Source organism: Phoca vitulina, unplaced genomic scaffold (genome assembly GCF_004348235.1).
Source record: "Phoca vitulina isolate PV1807 unplaced genomic scaffold, GSC_HSeal_1.0 scaffold13, whole genome shotgun sequence".
NCBI classification, from domain to species: domain Eukaryota; kingdom Metazoa; phylum Chordata; class Mammalia; order Carnivora; family Phocidae; genus Phoca; species Phoca vitulina.
This window is the reverse complement of record NW_022589716.1, coordinates 16,578,239-16,604,459: the sequence shown is the minus strand read 5'-3', so window position 1 is coordinate 16,604,459 and position 26,221 is coordinate 16,578,239. Positions and strand designations below refer to the sequence as shown.

The 26,221-nt window shown below is 43.3% G+C and overlaps 1 protein-coding gene across 1 annotated transcript in view; it reads left to right on the top strand.

Moving 5' to 3' along the window:
- Positions 1-14,514, top strand: part of FHIT (fragile histidine triad diadenosine triphosphatase) — a 1,435,811-nt gene extending 1,421,297 nt beyond the window's left edge. The window contains exon 10 of the mRNA XM_032411650.1: positions 13,610-14,514. The gene's annotated coding sequence lies outside the window, so the exon portion shown is untranslated. The remainder of the gene's footprint in view (positions 1-13,609) is intronic.
- The last annotated feature ends 11,707 nt before the right edge of the window (positions 14,515-26,221 follow it).

The following is a 26,221-nucleotide window of genomic DNA, read 5'->3' as shown; positions in this document are numbered from 1 at the left end:
CTGAAGGCCCTAGCTAGTATAGTAAGGCAAGAATGAGAAACAAAAAGTAGAAGGATTAGAAATGAAGGAATAAAAGTGTCATTATTTGTAGACAGTATGATGTATACAGAAAACACAAAACAAGCTGCTGAGAAACAACTAGAATTAATGAGTAAACTTAGCAAGGCCTCTGAATATAAGATCAATATATGTAGGCTTTTTGTTTCTCTATTAGCCACTCTCTTAGCACCAGCTGCCATATCAAAATACCATAGACTGGGTGGCCAAACCAGTTGTGGAAGCTAGAAGTCCACGACCAAGGTGACAACAGGGTCACGTTCTGGTGAGAATCCTCTTCCTATCTTGTAGCTGACACCTTCTCACTGTGTCCTCACATGGAGGAGAGAGAGAGCAAGCTTTAGCTCTTAGTCTTCTTATAAGGACACTAACCCCATCATGGGGGCCCTCCACTCTCATGTCCTCACCTAACCCTAATTACCTTCCAAAGGCCCTACCTCCTATTACTATCACATTGAAGTTTAGGGCTTCAACTTACGGATTTTGAAGGGACACAATTATTCAGCCCATAACAGCCACACAGTAAGAAAATGAAAAAAAATTGAAGTTAGCTTATGTAGATTTACCCGCCGCTATCTCAAAGCAGAGTGTTCTTTTGAAACATTTGCTCAGCCGAAATGGTGTAAAGCAAAGAAGCAATTACCATTAACTTATATGGAAATTTTTTTTGAGCATTTCCAGACCCCAAAATAACCTCTTTTAGGCTTTTCTGATACTTCAGGATACATCTTGCTAATGGATGCACAAAATGAGATAAAACAGATGCTCACAGACACAAGTCATGGCAGCTTGATGCCGAGTGTAGTGGCCAGGGAAGGAGCTCAGCAGGGCCATGCTCACTGCAAAATGCACTCTAGGGCGCCTGGGTGGCTCAGTCCTTAAGTGTCTGCCTTCAGCTCAGGTCATGATCCCAGGGTCCTGGAATCGAGCCCCACGTCAGGCTCCCTGCTCCATGGGAAGCCTGCTTTTCCCTCTCCCACTCCTGCTTGTGTTCCTGCTCTCACTCTCTCTCTCTGTCAAATAAGTAAATAAAATCTTAAAAAAAAAAAAAAAAACATGCACGCTAAATGCTATTTTTGCTTTTTTCCTTTTTCATAAAAGCAAAAATCCAATTCGGATTTCTGTTAGCAAAAACAGGTACTGGGGCGCCTGGGTGGCTCAGTTGGTTAAGCGTCTGCCTTCGGCTCAGGTCATGATCCCAGGGTCCTGGGATCAAGCCCCACGTCGGGCTCCCTGCTCAGCGGGAAAAGCCTGCTTCTCCCTCCCCCACTCCCCCTGCTTGTGTTCCCTCTCTCGCTGTGTCTTCCTCTGTCAAATAAATAAATAAAAATCTAAAAAAAAAAAAAAAAAAAACAGGTACTAATGTAGGTCTTTTGTAAAAGTGAAGGGGTGGAAGTAAATTTTCAAAAAGCAGGGGATACCTATGTTAACATCAGAAATCAGATGCCTAGGAATAATTAAAGATATGTAAGCTTCTAAACAAAAAAACTATAAAGTAGTAGTAAGAGGCATTAAAAAGGAATTAAATAAACAGAGAGATGAATGACTCAACTTCATAAAGACTCAATTCTCCTCAAACTGACCTGTAAATTCAATGCAACTCAGATCAAAATTACCATAGGATTTTTTGGGGTTTTTTTTTTCGTTGTGGTGGTGGTGGTGAACATTTACAAGTTAATTCTTATGCTTATGGAAATGTAGCCAGAGACGATTAAAAAACTAGACAAACGTGTAGGAGGGCTTACTCTACAGGATATCAACTTATTACAAGGCTACAAAAGTTAAGAGAGCATGGTGTCCGTATAAGGAGTAGACTAATGGAACAAAATACAAAGCCCAGAGCCAGGCATACATGAATACTTGATTCGTGATTAAAATGAAGTCACAGAGCTGTAGGGAAAACAAAATCTTTCCAATAAAAGGCCCTGGGAAAATTGGATATCCACGTAGAAAACGAATGAAACTATACCTTACCTCACACCTTACGTGAAAGTCAATTCCAGGTGGCTTAAAATTCAAAATGTGAAGTGTAAAACCATAAAGCGTTTAGAAGATAATATAGGAGAATATCTTCATGATCCTTCTATAGGGAAAGATGTTTTAAATAGGACACAAAAAGCATTACCGTAAAAGCAAGACTGATAAATTGGACTACATGTAAGTTAAGAAATTCTGTTTATCAAAAGACACCATTAAGAGAGACTAAAGGCAAGACACAGAGTGGGGGAAGGTATTTGCCACATATGTAACAAACAAAGGACCAGTGCCCAGATGTTTTTTAAAGAAAAAAAAAACAAAAAACACCTTACAAATCATTAAGAAAAAGTCAACAGCCCAATAGAAAATACAAAAAGATTTAAACAGGCACTTTGGAAAGGTATCACAATGGCCAATGATCTTTAGTCATCAGGGAAACGTAAACTTAAAACAACGAACTATCACTATATACCCACCACAATAGTCAAAAGTTTACAAGACCGATGATAGCAAATATTTGCAAGAGTGTGGAAGAACAAAAACACAAAAGAACACACACTGCGTGATTGCATTCGTGTAAAGTTCAAAAAGAGGCAAAACTAAATTATAGTGTTTAGAGATACACTTAGAGGGTAAAATTATAAGGAAAAGCAAAGAAGCAATCACCCTAAAATCAGACCTGTGGTTACCTTTTGGAGGATGCAAGAAAGGGGCGGTTATTGAGAAGGGAAATGTGGGGTGGGAGGGTAGAGGCAATGTTCTACTCCTCGCCATGGTCGGTGGCAAGATGTGTGTTTGTCTTGTATTAATTCTCTAAGCCATGTGGGTATATATGCATGTATATGTGTGTGTTCATGTGTATACCACGTGTGTGTGTGTGTATATATATATATATCTTCTGCGCTTGGATATATATATATGTATCTTCTGCACTTGTCTGTATGTGTTGTATTTCACCCTAAAAAGGACTAAAAATAAATCAGATAAATAAAAACTTTTAAATTAAGAAAAGAAAAGGAAGGAAGAGATTGACTTTAACATATGGTCTAACTGCTGGCTGGATAGTCAATTATTCCAGAATAGACTTAAAGAAAAAAGAATAATTGTTGCATATAATCTTTACAGACACTCTGCTCCTACATCAGAAAGTCTATTCTCTTCCTCTTGGCCATCCTCCCTGACTTTAAGAGGCCACACAGGCCAACAAGATCATTATTTCAGGAACTAAGTTATAGAGATCACCACAGAGAGGACACTTTATTATTAATGATTCTTAAGGATACCACTCATTGAGCACTTATTATGGACAAGTTATACCAAGCACATTATAGGCTTTATGTCAGTTAAATCCCACAGCAACCCTGGAATACTGTCCTGATTTTCAGATGTGGAAACTGAGGCTTACAGCCACTGTGGGACTTGCCCAAGGACTCTCAGAGTTATGTGGAGATCCAAGGTTCAAGTGCTGGCAATCTGACTTGGGAGCCTGCACTTAATTTTACACCAAAATTGGTGGGTTTCTGTTTAGAAACATTCTCTCCTGCTTAAAATCTAGCTAACTGACAACAAGAATTATACAATGAAGCTGAGGCTTAAGATACCACTTACTCTTGCTTCTTCACTAATTTCAGGAAAGGAGCCAGAATTGGTAATTTCTGTGCTAGGGGCTTTGGTCACTTTATCTTCCTGTCACAACCCTGCTAAAGAGACAGTACCTGCCCCCTGTTTCTCTATGCAGCCATAGTTATAAATTGAATATTTTCCTAAAAGCTAAAATTGCATTCAATGAGTAGGAGTGAATCAAAGCTAATCAACCTTGGACCATAATGCATTAGATGTTGCATTCTTAGGATCAATGAGGACTCCCAACAGCTCCATTCAAGATTTTTCCCTCTAAAGATAGGGGTTTTTCACCAAGAGTCTGAAATTAACTCTTGGATTTCAAAACACTGAAAAGCTTGTTGAGAGATTCGAGCAGAAAATAGGATGGGGTGTAGCAGACATTTTTTTTTAAAGACTATTTGAGAGACAGCACGAGCAAGGGGAGGGGCAGAGGGAGAGGGAGAAGCAGGCTCTCTGCTGAGCAGGGAGCCCCATGCAGGGCTCGATCCCAGGACCCTGAGATCATGACCTGAGCTGAAGGCAGACGCTTAACCGACTAAGCCACCCGGGTGCCCCTGTAGCAGATGTTTGAATTTGGAACTGCCGGTCTCATCCGCAAGCCACAGTCTGGGCATGTGAACCCCCACTCAGCTTATTAGAGTTATTCTCTACCATTTGGTATATGGACATAGAGAAACAAGCCCTTGAAGGGGTGACATGTATTTGAGACTATTGACAGTCACCCTGATCATTATGTGGAGAAGTCTAACGCAGGAGAAGCCCCCAGAGCGAAGGGAGACAAAAAGATACAGAGCAGGGGAGGAATTCCTACATCGACCCCACCCTTCACAGTTAAATGGTCAGGAATGATGTCAGTTTTCTTCAGAGGCTCATTTGAACTGGGTTTCCTTCCTTACTTGCCTTCAAGAGTCCTGGCTACAACAGGGGCATAGACTGCTTGCTTCCTAGAGGACCCTCTTAACCTTGAGGGTCTAGGACTCAATCACCAACTATTTATGGAGGTACCATTTTGAGCCAAACATTGAGGCACAGTAGGTGAAGTGTATCCCTGCCCTGGAGGAAGTGCTGGTCAATCTCAAGCAATAAGACTGATTCGAGAACAGGCAAGCATGTGACTGAGTTCCGTGCAAGTCGGCCGTACAACGTCAACAGTAGCTGTGACCAAGTTGATGTCTCTCTACCTTATCCCACCATAGAGTAGTTGACTCTGTGTCAATTCTATCTAACCCCCATGCCCACACACAATTACATGCCCTCCAAGAGCCACCCCACGACCTAGGATTAGCCAATCAATTTTAATGTGTATTTAAGGGATTTTTCAAAGTGTGTGAGTCAGTGTGTAAAAGGATAGCTCAGGTAATAATTAAAGCATTAAAAGAACCCAACTGAGGATTCTCTTTCCGCCAGCAGATATCTTTAGGTCAACAAGGTCTATAAAAACTGGCAGATCATTTCCATTCCTTTAAGACAGGTAAAAGTGGCTTTGAATGTAATTAGATGTTCGTAGCAATTTTCCCTCTGCTAAAGCTCTACATCTTGCTCTAATGAGGCCTACAAAAAGTTTAGAACTATTGGCATTCTAAGCTGCAAACTGACGGTGTGGTATTGCTTTGAAGAAGTGAAAGCCCATGATATTGCTTGAATCATTTTTTAATTAGAAATGATAAGCCAGAGTTATAGCTTTAGGAAAAGGAAGCTTTCTCCCAGGCAAGGCCAGGCTTGGCACTGCGGAGCTCTGGGCAGCTCTTAGAACTTTACCCCCTCTCTCACCCACTCTCAGTTGGCTCCAGCAGATTCCAGAGTTATCAACTTGGAACAAGGAATATGCCTACTGTAGTAAAATCAGCATTTATCTTTGACACCCCTATCAAAGTTCTGTTTTATTACTCTCTTCTCAAGGATCTGTTATCTATCTGGGCCGTTTTTTTCCTTTTAAGGTGGAAGATCTTGTGTGCGGTTAATTTTAATTTTTTTAATCCTTTCAAAGACTAAGACTCCATGGAAATGCAATGTAGTGCAAAAATTTAAAAGAAAAGTATTCTCGGTAAAACCTAAGAACTTCCCCCTCGTTCTGGGTAAGCTTTTGTGATATTGCAGTTAAAAATATAACTTCTGTATGTAGCACATCCTATGTCATCTGTTGACTATGACTCTTAAAATACATATCTATACCCCCAAACTCACCCAAGGTTGTACAAAAGAATGAACACATTAAAATAGGAAACTCTTTTAAATGGCACGCTAGATTATGTCTCTCCTCCATACTTGGGAAAGCTAGCCAGGGCCTAATCACAAGAAGTTTTTGTGGCCACAATAAAGAACCGAAGATCAAATCCAGTCTCCTCTCCCATGTCTCTCACCCACACTCATTCTTCCAGCCTTCCTGCTTCCTTGATGTCACCAGGTCACATCAAACACGCCCCCGCTTCAGGGCCCTGGCCCCACTTGTCCCCCTCTGCCTGAAATTCTTTCCTTTTCTCCCTCTATTCAGGATTTAATCAAATGTCACCTGCTCCAAAAGGCCTTCCCCAAGTGCCCAGTCTAAAGTAGTGCCCCTGTCTCCTTCTTTCCCTTAAACTGGCCTTCTTTTTCTTAATAGTGCTCACCATCATCTGTCATCACATTTTAGATTTATTTGTCTCCACTAGCAAGTGAGTGTCTAAGGACAAGGTCATTGTCTCTAGCACTTGGAATAGCTCCTGGCACATCATGAGTGTTCAAATCACTTGCTGATATTTCTTTAGAGTCTAGAGGTGCCTTACCTGTATCATCCTGAGTTCTAGTAACAACTCTATGAGATAGATACAGTTAAGTTCCCATTCTGTAGATGATGGAACTGAGGCACGGATAGGCAAAGTAACTTGATCAAGGTTACACAGCAAGTAAGTCACAGGCCTAACTTGAACCCAGAGCTCTATGTTCTTAAATGCTAAATACTAAATGAACTCTTTAGACACTCGCAGAGCCCCCTGTCTCCCCACGCCTGGGCAGCTTCACTCTGCACTCACTCCAGAGCCTGGGGCCAGGATATCGTCACAGACCAGCACTGTCCCATAGGAACAGAATGCGAGCCGCATGTGTCATTTAAAATTTCCCAGTAGCCACATTAAGGACTGATTCAATTAATATTTATAAATATTTATATTTAGCCCAGTATATCCAAATATTATTTTGATATCTTTATAATCTAAAAATATAAATATAAAAAATGATTGAGCTGTTTTATGTTCTTCTTTTAGAGTAAGTGTTTGAAACCTAAACTTTATACTTTCTGCACATCTCAAGTCTCATCTTTCAGGGCCCATTAGCTGCATGTGGCTAGGGGCTACCATATTGGCCACTGCAGGTGTGAAGAGGTTGAACTCTGGGATTAAGCACATCTGGTTCCAATCTTGCACTTACATGTGACCCTTCCCCAGCTGGAAAACGGGGTTATGATATCTACCTCATGGGGCTGAGGTGAAGACTGTCTGAAGTTTCTGTACATAAAGATGTACATCCTTAGCACGAGAGCTGGCTGGTAGATGATCGGGACAGATGGCTTCCCCTGCTGAGCACAACCTTCAGGGCCTCTCTTCCTCACTCCACTTGAACTTTGTGTGCAGGTGCCTCTGTTTCCACTGTCTGCCATGACGGGGGAGGGCTCTGGTGGGATGGAACAAGGAATAAGGCAGGCTGCTCGCTTGAGTCTTGTCCCCTGGACCATCTGGCTGGGCATTGGAAATTGGGTGAACCTTCTAGCCCTCTTGCTGGACATATTTATATGCCCAGCAAGGAGTCCCTTCCTGAAAAAAATAATCCTCAAGTCCTCAAAGTGAGCACTCAGCTATCTCTTCTATGAGTGGGACAGTCAGTTTCTATGTCCCTAATGAAAGAAATCACTCTGAGCATCTTTGGGCCAGAAGGGAGTCAATCTACTGTTTCACAAAGACAGAAACAGTGGTCCAGAGAGCAGATATAACATGTCTAGGCATACAGAGTGACAATACAAGCTTAAAACTGGACCCTTCCTATTTGCAGTCTCTATCTGAATACCCATAGAGATAGCTCCTTAGAGATTTCCTCATATGGACTGCTGATATCTCTGCATGGATGTGTTCATTGCTGTCTTTTCATCGGCATTTCATTCTAAGCATGAAAAAGAGTCTCAGGAAAAGCAGGGTGATGTGAAATATTCTGTGTTCCCGGTAGCCTTCAACTATGTTTTCTTGCCAGTTTTCAACCTTTGATCTTTTGGTCCCAAGCAGAACTTGAATGTAATTCAGGTTAGTCTCTTTGTGAGTCAGTGAAGCAAAGTGGAACTTATTTAACCATCAGTTTCATGCTCAAAATAGAGCCTTCAAGATTCCATCTTTTTGTTTTTGATGAAAGGCCCTGCTCCAGGCAATAGATTTTTATCCATTAGCCTAAGTATCTTTTGGATTATAATCTAAACTCACATACATACAAGGCAGAAAGGACAGTTATATCAACTTCAGTACCTTATAAATGGCAGAGAACAAAAAATATAATAACCCCATTAGGCTGTTAAATGTGCTGAACCCTGACAAATTCTCAATGTGACAATCCTTGAGTATTTATCTATAATCCCTCAGCAAATACACCTTTTATTCAACCACAGAGTTGTACACACTCCAGGCACAAGTGCCATTAATTAAATAACACACTCAGCAAACTCACAGAGCCATTAATTATCAAAGGTAGCCTGCTCCATACTTGGCTCCAAAATTCTGTTATAACAAAAGAGCACAAGCAGAGCGAAGGAATATGGGAGAGGAAGGTCACCCTCAAAAGCATGATAAGAAGAAGCTGTCAGACAAAGTAAATGACAAAGCATGTATACATTTTAGCTTTCCTTTTGCCCCTTTGGAGAGTTGGGAAGAAAGGAAAGTATTTCACATTGTAGGGACTTTCTTTCTCAAAATTAGTTTCTCTCACGAAAGACGCAAGTAAATATAAAGTAATCCTTTTTCATTTCAACTGCGTCTCAGGGAAAAGTAATATCAGCTGAAGATTTAGAGACAAATAAAACCTGTTCTTCATAAGCTCCCTCAGAACGAGAAAGCCTTTTAAGGGGAGTCTTTGCTGGGTACAGATACAGGGAAGGGGACGTCAAAGGGACAAATGTGGAAGACGGAGGCCTTACTGGTTTCAAGTGGGCAACAAGAAAACGCTCCGGGAGTACTGCGAATTTGCCAGCAGCGGGTTTGCTCTGTTCTGCCTCCTCACTCCCACCATCAAGCCTCAAAGGCTTCGCAGCTTCGCTTGCCAGGAGACAGTGGGATAAAGGAAGTGCTAAGCCCCACAGGGTCTCCCTAAATCACTCACAGCTACAAGCTTGGGCATCATCTTTCTCATGTGTTTGCTGTTCTTAGTGTTTGATTTATCCCTTCAAAGAGAAAACTGACAATGCCGAGTCTGTGGCCACTCTATAAAGGACAGCCCCCCGGGGTGAGCCCCAACTCTGCTGAAGAGCACACGGCATCTCCCCTCCTGAGCAGGGCTGGCCCCACGGTGCCCTCAAGGATGCACAACTGCGGGACTGGGCCACGGGGAAGTTTCAGGGGAAGTTAACGCACACTTTCTCATCAAAGGAAGTTGTGTTATTAATCAGTATGAGTGGCGCACCTCAGAGGAGTGGTTTAGAGTTAGGAAACTTGGCGTAAGGTCGCCCTGCTCTCTTGAGTCTGTCCTCGCACCGCTGGGTTTCTGGCCACTGTGCTGGGGGGGTAACCCCTTCTATCTCTAGATGGAAGGATAATTGCACTGCCTGAGTTCCTCATCAGAGTGGCTCTCTGTTCCTCACCATTTCTCCCCCAGCTTCCCCTCTACCCACTTACTCTAAGAGATTGCCACCAGCGGCTTTTGTGGCCCAATTTCTGAGACCAGTTTATTAAGAAAAAGCTGAAAAGCAGAGGTCAGAGGTGCCTGCCCGTAGAAAATTGCTCCTCTTGTTTTTGGTGTGAGCAGAATGACTTCCCATGGCTGTCTGCCTGTAGCTCTAGCCTGCTAGGAACAAAGAGTTACTTTGAAAAGAAGAGAGCTCTTACAGAGGAATTTGATGTCGGTGTCTCAAGACTTTGTTTTGCTGGTGAGTGTGATGGCTTTGCCTTAAAACCATTTCTGTGACATCCCTGGTTTGGATGCAGAACAGGTCATCTTATTTAACCTCAGGGGCAGGAAGCACTTACCTCTGAAGGCCACCATTTGCCTGGAATGTGCGGCCCTGCTAAGGCTGCAGCAGACAGACAACCTTACTAGAAGTTGGACGTTTGCATCTGAGACCTATTGAAACTTGTCTCCAGCACAGGGCACTTGGAGCATTTTATTGGGAGCACACTTTGGAGCTGAATCAAAAAGGAGACAGAGTTGGAGCTCTTTGCTTTCACACATAGTGGTTTCCACCCAGAGGTCTAAGCCACCCTTCCAACCCGTTAGATCAGAATCTTGGGGGGGCGGGTAGGATGGAGGCATGTCATTTTTTTTTTTTAGACCTCCCCAGGTGATTCCAGTGAATAGCCAAGTTGAGAAACACAACCTTCAAGAAACTGAAGGGGACATTGTGTTGAGTTTTTGTGGCCCCAGATGTTCCTTTTGCCTTCTGTCAGTTGGATGGACCATGGCCAGCTCCCTCCGAGGTTCACCTACAGAAGAGAGAGACGTTGATCTGTTTTCTTAGCTTCAAAGCAGAAACTCCTCCTCTGGGCCTATCAGAGAGGAGGAGGCACAGAGGACGAGGTAGAAGCCTCCTTCACTGACACACTAGTGAAAAGATGTTGCCTTGAACGCACGCAGAGGTTGGCTGAATCTGTTGAAAATGGGAGACTCTGCTCCCATTTTGTGGAGAAGGACTTTTTGGAGTATGATGACACCGGCGCGGTCAAGAAGTTAGCATGGTTCAGGTCATAAGCCGGGGGGATCCGTTTGGTACCTCCGCTTCTGCCTGTACTCACTAACTCATGACAACAAAATGCAAATCGACGTAGAAGACTTGCCTGAGGCCTCCAGGGAGAGCCAGATGAGAAGATGACAGCACCCACCACACAGCCAGCCCTACCCAAAACTTAATCTTTCTCCTTTAGACATTTTTATTTTCCTTCCAAATTCGAAGCTCTCCTTTCCAAAAATCTCTTCTACAGTCCAGGGTCATAGTGCTTCCCTTCTGCCTTTATTCCCTACCCTGCAAAACAAATCTCAGATGAACTTCATAATACTCCGTGTTATTCCTCAAGCACGGCCTTGCCGGGGAGTGGGGCATCCTTGGTTCATCTGCCACCAGATTAGAGACGTAGAAAGACTTGAAAAGCACATGTTCGTGGCAATCAGTCACACTTCACACATTCCGGGCCCATGCTCTCTGTTCTTGAAGCTCCAGAAAGGCCACATTTTTGGGACTGGTTGCCTGGCACCCAGTCATCTCTTGCCTCACCACATCCTGTGCTGAGTGTCTCCCCACAGGGGCTGGAAGCGCCTTGAGGATCCCATCATTCACCTCTTTGCACCTCCTCAGGGTCTCACTCACACTTCAGTAAAGACATTTGTTGATATACCCAGGCAGCCCTGAAAAACACCACTGTCTAAAGGGGCTATTAAAAGGAACTAAGGACATGAAGGGCACCTACTCTATGACATCCAACCAGAAGATGGGAAGATGAGCACCTTGCCCAGAGGCACCCTCTCCAAAAATGAGACTGAATCTCTTGCTGCGTTAGCTAAGCTCTGACGTTCACTTGCTTTGACTGGCAATGCAATCTGGAGAAAAAAATCACAGTAGTGACACCAGGGGCTAACCCAAGTGAGTGCTTGCAGTGGGCGAGGCTCTGCTCCAAGTGCTTTGTGTGCGTTCACCAGCTCAGTCCTCTCCCCGACCACAGCCGGGCATGCTCCACATGGTCTACAGACACACAGCCAGTCAGTCATGAGGCTGGACTTTAGACCCAAGTCTCCGCAAAGCCCGACACATTCCCTCTCTGTGCTCTGGCATGAGAAGCAGACTCTGCTTCCCACAAGCTTCCAGGCTCATTGGAGAAAAGGAACTGCTGAACACAGAGCCTGCAGAAGCTAGGCAGACAGTGTGGATGCCAGCGCTTGTGAGGGATGTGTGCGGAAGCATTGGAAGTGGACTGACAGAAAGCCTGCTCAGGTACAGAGAGAAGCTTCCGCGGAGATTCAGAAATTACAGGGTTGGTGTCGGGGAGGGCGGATGCGGCCAATAACATAGGGCCACAACGTTCAAAAGACCAAAAATAAAACCGAGGGAAACTTCTCCTAGGACATAAATCTGCCCTAGACAGGTAAGGCGGAGGAAAAGAAAGGGCACATCCATTTTCAGGCCTGCACAGGTGCCTCTGACTCAAAGTCAATAATTGTTCAAGGATAAGGGCAATGATGAATGATTGGGAGATGACCTGTATGTCCAGACAAGATGGGTGGTGCTGGGCACAATAGAGAACAATCCCAATGTCATATAGAAAGGAGACAGGCCCCCATCTCTGGGGATGGGGGGCGTTGCAAACTGACTGGTGCATACAACCTTTCCACCCCTCACTCACAGATAGCAGTAGATGCCGGGGGGGTGGGGCAGTGGATCCTGAGCTCAAATGTGAAGGCTGAAGCAGAAGTGGTTAGGCTTCTATATTCTGGGTCCTAGAAGGGACCAGATGTGATTCCAAAGGGATGCCCTGCCTGCCCTTTGCTCTCTGACCTTGGTATGAACTTACAGAAAAAGCATAATGCTAGACTCACTAAAAACTCTCTCCATGTGCCAGGGTCTCCTCACCCAGGTAGGGCTGAACAAGCCCATACCGGGGACACTCTTGAACTACGCACTGGACCTAGAAAGCAGAGGTTTTGCTGCTCAGCCTCCCAGATCTCTGTCCACAGGGTTGCACACAGAGCCATCCATTTAGCAGACAAATAGGAAACAGGAAGTGAAAAGTGATGTAGATCTACACTGAAGTCTTTTGAAAACATTGAAGGGGAAGTCCATTTGTGCTTCTCAACAAAGTTCCTCAAAACCTCTTCCTATATCACACCCGTGGTAGCTACGCCCAACATCTCCCAGCACCCCTTCTTTCAACCTTCCCCCAGTAACATGGAATCTAGCCCAGAAAATTCTCATCTTTCCTCCTCTCCTGTTTAATTTTCTCTTTCCCATAACTGTCTGCCTTTCCCAATGTCCTCCAAGCTGGTAGCCTCACCCTGTCTAGTTCCCGACCACTCCCACTTACTGATACCAATAATTAAGGCCCAGAAGCCAAGGATCCAACATGTTTTCCTTTGGGGTAGAGGGAGAATGCCAGAGATATGAAAGGCATTTGTATGATCTAGAGGTTTTTTCTTTCCAAGATTAACCTCCCCCTTTCCTATTTTATGAGTAGAAATTATTTGTTTTAATTCTCGCCCAAATCCGTAAGGTAACTTAGCCTTGAAGCAAAGCAAATTCTGCCTCCTACACACTAGCTCAATAATTCCCCAAATCTCAGACTCTTTATGGAGAGCTCGTTAAAAAGCACAGACTCTCGGGCCTCTCTCCAGACCTGCTGAGTCAGAATGTGGGGGACTCAAGAAATCTGTGTTTTTAACAAGCTCACCAGGTAATTCTGGTAACATCTATGCTTGAGAATCCGTTCTTACCTACAGGTCTGAATTGACTTCATTTGTATGTAAGCCTCGTGTCCATAAAATAGATTCTTAAGAGACCACACAGCTGACCTCTGGGGCATGGGGTGTGGACAGAAGCCACAGAAAATGTGGGGATCCAGGGAGTATCAACAGGGTTGGAACCCACCTATTTCACACATTCTGCCCACATCTATATGGCTTCTTCGAAATTGTTAGTGGCAATCCAACAGATTAGCAGTAAGCAAACTTATATTTTGTTTATTGCCATAACTCAAAAAATGCTATTGGTTCTAACTAAACGTCTGTTTTTATGTTCTGTCATTTCCAGGCATGAAAGCAACTCGAACAAATCCCAAGACATAAGGAAATGGGCCTCGTTCTCTAGGACTCTGCGGCATTGGAAATGAAGCTAAGCAGACTTTATTACATCCTACAATTCTGCAACCTTTTGTGAAGCATTTTATTACACTTGTGGAAGCCATCGAGGTTATGTTTCAATCACGATGACTGACGGGCTAACTTCAAAATAACAGGATCGACAGCCCTTCCACACTTCCTGGGCTATGTACTTAGAATAGAACCTTTTCTAAATTGTCCCTTGGCCTAGATGGAAATAAAATGGTAGTTAAAATATTTATCTTGTGTGTTGGGTAACTTAAAAATTGATATTTTGGGGCCTCTGAAAGGCATAACTGAGGAAGTCGATCTGTTAGAACTACCGTGCTTCCTGTAACCAAAGGTTTGTTAAAGCTGAGATGAAATTTAGAGAGTTTCCATTTTTGGTAGCAAACGAAACAGAACAAGAAATGCATAACCTTTCCTCGGCTGTATTTTCCTCCTGCCTTGGGTGCAGAGAGGCAGAGCTGAAAGAGCTTAAGATGGCAAAAATGGGCTTCAGGAAACTAATAAACATGTAATGAGGAGATCGGACACCTCGGACTGGGCTATTTGAGTGGCAGGAATGTAACAAAAGGGAATGGAAAAGCTCTTGATATTGGCTGAGGAAGCATACCCCTTGCCCGTAATAGTCAATTTCTTTAAGGAAGGATGACAGAAGTAGGCTTTTTCTTTCCTCTGGTATATTAATAAAAGGGGAGATTTGAGTTTATAGAGAAAAATAAAACATATCAATGGCACTGCAATAAAGAACGACAAAAAGCCTCCCTGAGAATCTCTTTTGCCTTATGGGCTACTCCCTGACCCCAACACCATCATCGACATATGGTGTATTCGTTTCCGATGAGTGCTGCAACAAATTACCACAAACTGGGTGGCTTCAAATGACAGAAATGTGTCCCCTCACAGTTCTGAAGCTCAGAAGTCCAAAGACCAGTGAGGCCCTGCTCCCTTTGGAGGCTCTGGGGGAATCTCCTAGCTGATGGTGGCTGCTGGCAAACCTTGGATTTTCCTGACAAAATCCCAGTCTCTGCCTCTGTCTTCACCTTCCCCCCTCTTCTGTGTGTCTCCTCTGTGTATCTCTTCTAAAGACACTTGTCACTGGATTAAGGGCCCACCCAAATAATCCAGAATGATGTTCTCATGGTCTTAATAGCCTTCACTTAATTATATCCGCAAAGGCCCTTTTTCAAAATAAGAAAACAGAGGTTCCCAGGATTTGACATGGATGTATCTTGTGGGAGGAGGGCACCATCCAACCCACTCCCTAAGACATTTGGTGTTTGACTGTTTCTGATCTAGTATAAGCCAATAAACTGAGTATGACAATAACATCTTCTTTCAAATCTTCTTATATGTCTTTGCCAAAGCCCCATTTACTGACAATGGTTTGGCAGATGCCTTCTTGAGACCCCAAAGCCTTTCATTCCCAAGCCTCCTCTGAGATGCTTCTTTCTTAGCTAAAAGGAAAAGCACTGCAATCTGAACAGGATGTGTTCAGAAGATAAAATGCCAGTGAGGGAAGATACCAAGTACTAGTGATTTCCCCCAGCTCAAGGGTTGCTGATTTGTGGTCCAAAGAAGAGCCCTAAAAATACCAGATTTTTCTTATCCCCAGATGGTCAGACACCAATTCCATCTCCGTTTTAATAGCAGATGTCACCAGAAGACCATGCCCCTGCCTTTGGGCCTAATTCCACATTTTATTCAATGGCTTTCAAAGAAGTGAATAAACAGTCACTGATGAAACAGTTGAGTGATACTGCAAGCCTAACAGCAGTTGTGTTTTCTATTTCCTCTATCCAATTAAAACCCTAGAGGAGCCTCATTTCTGCCCTTCCTCCCATGGATTTCTTCAGCTCAGCATCTTCCTCTAAGTCTGCCATGGTTTGAAGGCTGTGGAGGCTGTGGAGACTGTGGAGGCTGTGGAGGCTGGGGTGCAGAAGGCCAGCCCTGAAGCTCTACTTCCATGCCAGCCCCATGAACCCACACCCAGTGGGAGGCCTGATAACCCAATAAGGACTGTTTATAGTGCCTTTTAAGAGATGTTTCTAGAACTAACAAAGCTACTGATACCAATATGGAAAGAACAACTATTACTCCATTTGCTAAAGTGGGTCTGGTCTGTATGGAGAAAATTCGGAAGGAAAGAACAGTGTCCCTGGCAGTAGCCTTCTTTTTTTCTCTCATTTCTTCTTGGACACAAATACCCACTAGGTGGTTTTGTTTTTGCCCAAGAGCTGGAGAGTTAACTAATATTACGGTAAACAATGGATAACTACGTGTATATGGGAGTCCATTCCCACTGTGCTTATCAGACAGCAGCACAGCAGCCAGTCTCTGTATTGACAACATTCTGAAGGAGGATTTCCCCTATTTATTTGTGTGTGCTCACTTTTCAAACTCTAGGTCTATTCCTTATCTTTATTGCTCCATCTATAATCAAATTCTAAATGGCAGAAGAGAATGATACTCTATTTTTGGCAAAGAGCTTGAAAAGAACTTTCCCCATGATTGTCTCCACCACAGCTGACCCAAAGTTATAAAACAGTACTTCTCAAACCCCGTCAAGTCTTTCAGACAGTATGAAAGAGCTGTGTGTCTCATGAAATGGGAACCTCTCCCATCCATCCCTCTCTGTATCTAAGCTTGAAACTAGGTCTGGGCATGTACCTACTTCTTCCAGGGATCTATAGCTATTGAGTATAACTGCCCAACAGGCTGGTGAGAAAAGGAAATGAACTTTTGTTGTGTTTTTATTGTAGATACATTTGCAAATATTATTTTGTTTGATCCATACAAGATCCCCATACAATATATACGGAGATTTGGCCTGAGAAAGGTTAGGTAACGTGATCAAGGTCACAAAGTTGATAATAGATGGATTGGGGATCAACTCAGGTCTCATTCCCAAAAGCCTGTCCCTTTTGGAGAATAATCTATAATGAAGGGCTCTCAGAAAATTTAATAAATACCATTCCCAACTTCTCCCCTGAACTATCAAGTTGGTAGGTTGGTCCTTCTTACTGATGTTCAAAGGGAAAGGGAACAGGATAGTTAAGGAAAGGCAGGGAATGTTTAAGCATTCTCAAGGTGAAAACATCCCTTTAATCATGTAAATGAAAGCAACTAATGACATTTCTATAACTTAAAAACATATGGGAAGAGTATTACTAAAAATGCTTCCTCTGACTCTGAGGCAAATGTGTTAACCAAAAGGTTAATGATTACCTATCCTGGAAATAGAACAATGTAAAATAATTAACATGTAATTACTTAGTTATAGGGATTGAAAACCCATCAGTCCTACTTGGAATAACCACCACTAACAACCCTCAAGCATGCTCACATGTTTGCAGTTAATTTCAGTTCTGCAAACATCTTGACCATCTATACTGTACATCAAATTGAAGGCTATAGTTTTAGCAGCCAAAACTGTGATGGCCCCTGAGATGTAGCTGGAAAGGAGAGTAACCATGGACTGCAGAGGGAAGAAGAATGGGAAGAACAGGGCTAGTTTCAGCAAGAATACGGGTCCAATTCTAGGTGCCTAGAAGATGGTTTTCTGAATCCAGTCATCTTCTTTCTCTTTTCCACCTCCTCATCATGAAATACTATTTGCAGGGTATCTTTGTACCGAGCATTATGCCAGGCATTTTCAAAGCACTATTTCATATAAGCCTCAAAAAAATTAACCCACCTTCCTTCTTTCTTTCCTCCCTTTCTTTTAAACAAATATTTATCCAACCACTACTGTATGCCAAGTATTGTATGTATTGGGTGCCCCTGCTACAATGCTAGCAAAAACATCTGTAAGTAACTATTATTCTCCTTTTATAGATAAGGAAACTGCAGTTCAGTGTTTGTGAGTTGCTTAAGGTCACACACTAGTAAGAACACAATATATGCGACCTAAAGCCTGGAGCTCTTTCTTCTAAGCCAAGCTATTTCTCAGAAGACAGAATAAGAAGGAACAGTTGATGCTCTATGGCTAACTCCTGGTTTTCCCTACAAACCAAGACTGAAAAAACACACCTACATATTCCAGATCAAAATTATCTGGGGAAAACCAATCTACTAAGGTTCAATCTTTGTCAAGTCAAGGAGCATTTACCAAGTACCCTCTGTGTGTCCATTCTGGGGAAGCCTTCTGAGAGCAAGTGAGGCTTTCTTGCGCTCTTTTTTTTTAAAGATTTTATTTATTTATTTGAGAGAGAGAGAATGAGAGAGAGAGAGCATGAGAGTGGGGAGGGTCAGAGGGAGAAGCAGACTCCCTGCCGAGCAGGGAGCCCGATGCGGGACTCGATCCAGGGACTCCAGGATCATGACCTGAGCCGAAGGCAGTCGCTTAACCAACTGAGCCACCCAGGCGCCCTTTCTTGCGCTCTTTATGTCACCCTGAAAATGTCCCACTGTCCTCTCATATTTCTACAATAAAGCAGCACTTTGATCACTCTCTGAGCATTCTGTCCAGTCACCTTGGCCAGGGGTGCCCATCTCCCTATCCCATGCCATTCCTAAGGAAGAATCTGAAATAATACTCTCAGATTCCCAATGAGCCCCAGGCTGCTGGTTCGATGTCATAATTTAGTAAATAGTCTTCCCATCCAGATTGCTCAGCATTCCTCTTTTTCTTCTCTCCGCTAAAAGGTAGGCCCACAAAAATAAGTCCATAACCCTGAGAGACAGCCTAAAGCAAGAGTTCTCCATAAATATCACTGGTAGGGCTTGTTAAAATTGCTTGCAAGGCCCTACCTCCCGAGTTCTGATTCGGTAGATCTGGAGTGGGGCCTGACGTGTTCCCAGGTGATGCTGATACTGGTGTGTCAGGGCCCACACTTTGAAAACCACTGGCTTGAAGGGATGATTTTTTTTTTTTTCTATAAGTAAACAGAATTTGTTTCCAGTACAGAATCCAGCTTGTTTTTCAGGCCCTGAATTTAACATATCTTAGTGTAGAGGTAATGAACTGCAAGTTAAATCCAATCGGTCCACTCAAGCATCTCCAGTGGGTTTCTGGAGTTATTTAACACTGCAGAAGACTTCTTGTCTGGGCTAATTAAGTGATCAGTTTAGATCGATAGATGAACAAAGGGAAATTGGGGCATCTATAGCTCACTACCAACTTAATAAAATGGTGCTAATTTCAGCCATGAAAAGGAGCATGGATTGAAAATTGGGGTTAGCTGCTGAAGACGTCAGTGTTTTATCTTAGGAGGAAAGGAGCTCACCAATGCTATAGGTGGAATATGGTTATTCAAAAGGACTCTTACAAATGGAGTGACTTTGTTTGGCCCTGTTAGTCAAACAACTCCACCATAAGGCAAAGGTGCCATTCTGAATAACTGACATTCATATCTGCCTCTCACAACTGTAGATATCAAGCGTTGCCAATGACTTGGTGTATAGGCAGATATCTGCCCTCAAAAACCTCATTGTGGTTGTGCTCCCAGTCAAAATTAAGTAAGGTACGAAAGCCATATACCTATAGCTTTGGAAGTTTGCATTAGCTTACCTATCTCACATTTTCAGGAGAAGAAAATGGTAGGAAGCCTGCATTGATTGTGGATCAGCCATGTACCTTTTGAGACAGATGGTACTAGTCTGATTTTATCAACAAGGGAAATGAGGCTCAGAGAAGGTGTTACCCAAGGTGGTGGCGATGATGATGACAACAATAATAGCACCTGACATTTATTGGGCACTTACCACGAGATAATGTTTCAGGCATTTTTTTTTTCTAGGTACTCTATATTGTTATTCCAATCAATCTGCACAACAACCCTATGAATAAGTCTATTATTATTATCCTATTTTACAGAAAGGAAAATTGCCGCACAAGGATGTGTGCCTTGCCCATGGTTATCCAGTTAGTAAGTGTCAGAGCTCAGCGTTGAACCCCAGTGGTGTGAATCCAGAATCTATAATGACACTTTGCTCGCTGAGATGTAAACCCCAATAGGCCAGACTCTGAAGTCCCCTCTCGTTGCTGCCCTGACTCTTCTGGTGATGGAGCCCAGTGGAAGTCTTTCACTCACAACCAAAGACTAGAGCTAAAATATCCCCCGGCTCCATCTCTTTATCCCTCTGGAGAATGAGGCCTTTTGTGTTCAGACAGCCTCTCACAGACTGGTACCTGAGCCATCTGACTTTGAGAGAAGGTGGCTCCACCCTGGAAGCAAACCCAAAAGAGGGAAAGTATGTCATTGCACCAAGCACAATTTCCCCAAACTTTAGCTCTTGGCAACCTTCCCAACCTTCAATGTGTTTGTCAGGACTACATGTCTATGTTCTTAATATATTTCATTTTATTTAACTCTTCTTTTTACTTACATTTGTTCAAGGAAACTTAAAATTATTGCAGCAAATGGAAAAGCAGTGTCCCTGGCCATAAACAGAAGCTAACCATAATGATGAATACAAGGCTATTAAATTCTAGCTAGGTACTGTGAGCTGCTGAAAGCCCTGCCTCTGAGGCCTGCCTCCTCACTTTATTATAAAGGGACGTTAGCAAGTGTTAGAGAGGTGTTAAAATATACTAGCACCAGACAGAGTCCTGCTCCTTGAGGACTGAAAGAGAAGTGGGAAGGGAACAACTTCTCACCTTATGATTTAATGGGTTTTTTGGCTGTTTTGTCCATAGGCCTGCCTCCAAAATTCCTCCCCTGCCCCAACAGTGCTATGCTTCCCACAGGTGGCAAAGCAGACCCAGCTCTGTGGGGCCTGGCTGTGCCCTGCCCATGCCCTAGAGCCAGGCTGAGCCGCCCCTAATGCTTTCTAATCAACAGGCACATCTTGAAAGGGGGGAAACCTATCTCAGGTTCAGGTGCCTCAGGGAAACAGGCAAAAATCAAGGAGAGGAAAATGATTACACTGTCAAAGCAGCAGAAGGAACTTACAACAGTAATAGTGATCATTGAGGAGTTTTCCCTTTGAACAGAAAAGCCTTTGATGGTGCTTTCCTCCGTTCTTCTGCTATTCTGCAGCAAGAATGAATAAGCAGGAAGAAACAAATGGCGCTTTTGTGTTTTACCAACATTTGCCATAGAAGGAAAGGGATGGCCCAACTTCAAGGTGGAAAATCTAGACCTCCATATCCATAGCCATCAAAAAAATAGAGAAGGGAAGAGGGAAAAAGGAGAAGTAAATCCAACAAAAAGAATTTAGTGATGCACCCTACAACCCCAACCCCAAGGATCCTGGAACATTCACAGTCTTAAGTAATCTGAGAAAGTCACTCTGTCCCCCCCTACCCATTCTTCCAACACAAGCTTCTCTTCTCTGTCTGGTAGAGCCCCTTTTTAATAATGTAAGTAGACTTGATAGTAATAAGCCATTTTATTGCATAGCCATTTTTTGTAAGAAAAACGCAAACCCAATAAAACTGTCTTTCCATAAAGTATATGGAGCACAGAAACACCCCTCTTGACAACGGCCTTTGTAAATGATGGTGGTGGTGGTGGTGGTGGTGGTGGTGGTGGTAGAGACCACTTTCCATGGAGGAAACATGGTGATTTACTTCCACCAATTAATGTGCACAACAACCCAGGAGGATGAATCCTATTATTCTTCCCATTTTATAGACAGGGAAAGGAGGCTGGAGAAGTCAAGTAACTCGCCCAAGATTACAGAGTTAGTTAGGTGACAGAACCAGGCTCACATCTATGTTTGTTTTGCACCAAAAGTCTTGGTCTTAACTACTAAGCTCTGTTGATTCCCTGATGGAAATGAACTAAATATTCATTATCATTTCTGTATAATTATATATAATTAATCAAGACCAAACTAAAAGAAGCCAAACTTTTCCCTAAGGCTCTATAGACCCAATGCCAGTTTGCAGAAGATGTAGGACCCAGATAGTTTTCTCATATTAAAATCCTATTTATCCTTTCTGTGCATATCACAGATCAAGTACTAATAAGGTCAAGTCATAGTAGCTGAGATTTACTGAGCACGTATTAGATGCCAGATCTTATGTTAAATGCCTCCCATGTATTTCTCGCTCTTAATTCTCACCATCTTGTGAGATAGGTGTGGCTTAGGAGAAAAGTAAGGCTTGGAGGTGTTCATTAACAGGCTCAGAGATGTTCAAGGTCACTCAGCCTGCATGGGGCAGAGCCAAACCATGAATGCAGCCATCTGTCTGCAGACTGCAGAACCCACCCTAGGATCTGGTATAGCAAAAAGATCTAGGGGCACATGAGTTATAGACACTGTACTTTCCTCTTCCAAGATTGCAGTGATAGATGAAAGGAACTCATGAAAATGTCCTGGGGACTTAATATCTGAGACTTTTTTTCTAGACAAGTCATCTAGACCTAAAGCTAGCTAGAGATGGGATGGGCTCTTCATAAGATTTCCATGCTTCCTGCACTGCTGAATGAAAAAGAGAATACTGTCTTCTTTTAGGGTCCCAGGGAGGCTGTCTACCTATAGCAGGGCTCACTTATAAATCAGGGTTGTCTGTGTCTATTATTCAGGAAGGCTGGAGAGTAGGGGGATCCAACAGCCTTCCAGAGTAAGTGTTCTGGAAACTCTTTAAAATATCCACCCTATGTATTTTATATTTCCTGGTCTAGCTTCAGTATGCAAACTTGAATTACAATTTATTGCTTAATTGTGCAGAACAAGAAGCTGTTAGCCCTAAGATTGTTCTCAGCTGGAATTTGTACAAGATTTAGAAGGAACTCTCCAAAGAAAAGCATAGCCCAGAGGCTTTCCCTGGGAATCTCATGCTGTTGGTCTGGGATGGGGCCCAGGAAACTATATCAGAGCAAAAAAGTCCAGGAGACTCTTCTGCAGATACTCAGTAAGTACAGGTTGAATCCCAAACTCAGAGACTTCCTCCTGCAGCAAACCTTCTTTGACTACCTTGACCTGAATCTACACCTCAGAGATGCTATTGCCATTGGGGCCTTCTAATTTTTTCCATCTATTTCATGAATAAATGAGTGAGAGATACAAGGAGAGAAAGAGGGCAGGGAGGAAAGATGCACAAAGTGTACGCATGGGTGTCTCAAGTCTAATGACATGGTTTGAGTTCCTGGATCCAACTATACCTGAAGCCAATAGAACCCCTAGACTTTTTAGTTATGTGAGCTAATAAATGCCTTTTGGGATTTTAGCTACTAAGCAGGTGGTAGAGAAAAGAATGAATCATTTTTTGCTTGCTGAAATAGAAAATAGATGTATGTGCATAACACTGTTGTTAAATAAAAGGACTGAAACACACTCACCCTGCCTGTGTGAGGCTGAGCCAGGACCCAGCCTGTCTGGCCCTTTGTGTTTTCATCACCACCATCACCATTATTTCAATCTAACTCTGTGGTTTAATTGCCCCAGGGTTCTGTGCCCCGGGAAGCTGTGAGTAAATAGCTGACAACTGTGGCTCCTCTAGGATGATCATATCAGAAGTACAGATATGAGAACAGAAATTGTGTCATGTCACCATGTTTGTGTTTCCAGGATCAGCAGCTGACTGACAGGAAAAGCACTGCTGAAGACAATTCTAAAGTGTCTCACTGGTTTGCGTTTTCATGCCAGAGGCTATGGAGAAAAAAGGAAGCAAGTCAATGGAACCAGATGCCTTATTGTAGCCCTGTAGCTTTTTATTGCAGATTAGAACTGGGAATCCAGCAGGGGTCTCCTTACAAGTGTAAAACAGTGAGGGGCTCTTTGTGTCTCTTACTATTTCTAAAAAGCTTTTTTAAAATGTCTTGCTTTCCTCCTTTGTGCTTTAATATTAAACCCCATGTTCCCTGGGATTTAGGGGCCTGAATTCCCATTGTAAGCTGACTTTTCTTCCCTGATGCCAAATTGTTCTTTTGGAGACAGAAGCAGGATTGAAAGCTGATCTCCGGCCCCAGAACATTCCCTGCCTGCTCTGGGGAGGCTCAGGTACTGCAGAAAGACCTAGGCTGACTCTCCCTGGAGTCAGGAGCAGGGTCAGCAGAGCATCTCCCAAGGACCTAGGGCCACCAGTCCATTGGCTCTCCCAGTGCCATGCTCTGTACTCCATGCTTCACACTCATTCTCTCATTTGATTTTCTCAACTACCCTCTTAGGTTGTCCTTCAGCCCATTTAACAAAGGAGGAAAACCAAGCTCACCAACACTAAGTGATTACTCCAACATAACATAGTAAGCAAGTGGCAGAGAATGAATGTGAGCCCAGCTCTATGGGACTCCAAAACCCGAGATCATCACCAAAAATCCTGGAGGAGGAAAAAGGAGCAAGCGTTTAGGAATAGGGGTCGACAAACTACGGGGCACAGGCTGAGTCTGGCTACCCACATTTTCTGCAAAAAAATTTTTTAGTAGAACATGGCCACACCCATCATTTACATATTGTCTATGGTGCATTCCCTCTACATGAGAGAGGGGTAAGTTACAACAAAGAACTCATAGCCAGCAGAGCCAAAAATACACACTATGTGCCCTTAAAGGAAAATGTTTGCCAACCCTTGGTTTAGAACATTAAACATGGCAATCAATCTGACTTAAGAGTCATTTCCCCTTGTCCTCTGTGTTCTCTATTTTTCTCATTTGAGATCTGGGCATTCAAGGGGCAGTGGCCTCAGTGAAGCAGCAATGAGGAAGGAGTGAGGTATTGCATTTTAAGCATCCAAGCATAGTGGTTGGTGCTTAGTAAGTACTCAAGGAAAGATAGCCAGTTACCTGCCCAACAAGACTATAGAACACACCAGTGCAGTGAGAGAATGTGCTAATTCCCATGAGATGACAAAGGGCATGACTGAAGTTGTGGGGTGGACAGTAAGGATTCTTGCAAGCTCTCAAACCAGCTTTTCTGGAAGACTTGAGGCTCTAGTAACCAGCCCCATCAGGACAGATGAACCCCTTCCTTGTCAGACCCTTCAGAGGGCCTGGTCTCTTGAGTTGGGCTCTGAGGAAGAATGTCTAAGAATCAAGGTCAATCAAAGTTGTTCTTCATAGAGGACATTGTTTTTGTTTTTGTTTTCCTCCTTTCAGCCCAACATGAAAGATGGCAGTAAAAGAAAAATGGCTCACACAGGAGTCTATTATCTCACTGATGTATTAGGGATTCATGAGCATAACTCCTCTTAACACCAATGAGAACAGAGCAAATAGATAATTTTCTTCATTGCAAAGGTCAAAAGTTGGTTTATCCTCTGTATTTTAAAGTTATCAGTGATGATTAAACTTAGGTCTGAGCTGAGTGGGACATGCTGAATGCGTTTTTATGCCAGCTTCCATTTCTTCTTCTTAAAACATGAAGACTGTCTTAAAAGAAACCACAGGGTTCCAGTTGGCCTCATTGGAACCCACACAGGGGCTCTTTGTGATTATGCTAATAAGTAATCACAGTGATACTTCTCTTAACAGAGCCCAGGATTTTATCCCACTGAAAATTATCTCACATTAATACTGTGCAGGCATGATACAACATCAGAGACAGCCCAGAGTTACAGGGAATAAACTCACTCTGTGAGTGTGTTCTCTTCCCCAACACCATCACCCATTAGTTTTCTACACCAAGTTGTTCTAGCCAAGAGGAGAAATGTGAGTTCGGTGATATATTGAATGCTTAACTCAACTTCATTAACTAGAGCTAAATGCTAACATGCACAGTACCAGCTTCCAGCACAAATTAACATCCATAATAAAGCATATAATTAGCCACATACCCAAATGCCCTCCATGATGAATAAGCCCCCAAGAGCCCCCAGCTGCTCTTTGATTTTCCTGAGATGGGTCTGTGGTAGCAGCCTGGTTCTCACTAACCTCTTGTCCATCAGGCAAATGAGCATCTGAATTGACAAGGTCTGGACAAACTCATCCAAAGTCAATAATGGAAGGGCAAGGAGAGTTCTCTGCATTCCTGGCATAGGGAGGCCCACAGGGAGTTAAGCTCAAAGTCAGGGTAGAGGTGGAAATAAAACACCGAGTTCTGGTCACCTGCACTCAAGCCCTGGTCAGTGAACACCAAGAGCCCTTGGTAAAATCAGTATGAGCACTGATGTCTCCAGAAATGCCCATCTACATCATAACCCCTGTATCTGGGTGGCTGGCCATTTACCATGGACTTGCAGATCTGCCATCCCCTCCAACCCTCACTGAGAGAGGGTAAAGGATTTGCCCTGAAGGGTAGCAGAATGTGCCACCTCAAAATAGGCCACTTTGGCATGTGGAGCTGAAAGCAATCAGGACCCAGCAGAGCAGGCAAAGCTTTTTACCTCCCTCTTAATGCCTAAGAAATTTAGATAGGCGGCCTATACTGAGAAGAGAGCTATTTCCAGAGAGAACTTTTTCCCCTGAGAGACTTATATGCATGGCAAAGCTACCTTGGTTTACCAAACAGAGGAGGTTTTCTTCTCTCCCCTTCCTGTGAATTGTCTTCTCCCCTTTAAAGCCCCAGACCCCTATCCCTTTCCTCATTGTCTGACTGTCTTTGAGTCTCCTATCTTTGCAGAGCTACCATAGGTATGTATGTAATTAAATTTGTTTTCCTCATCTTAATCTGTCTTTTTATTATGGGGGAAGGGGGTCTCAGCCAAGAACCTAGA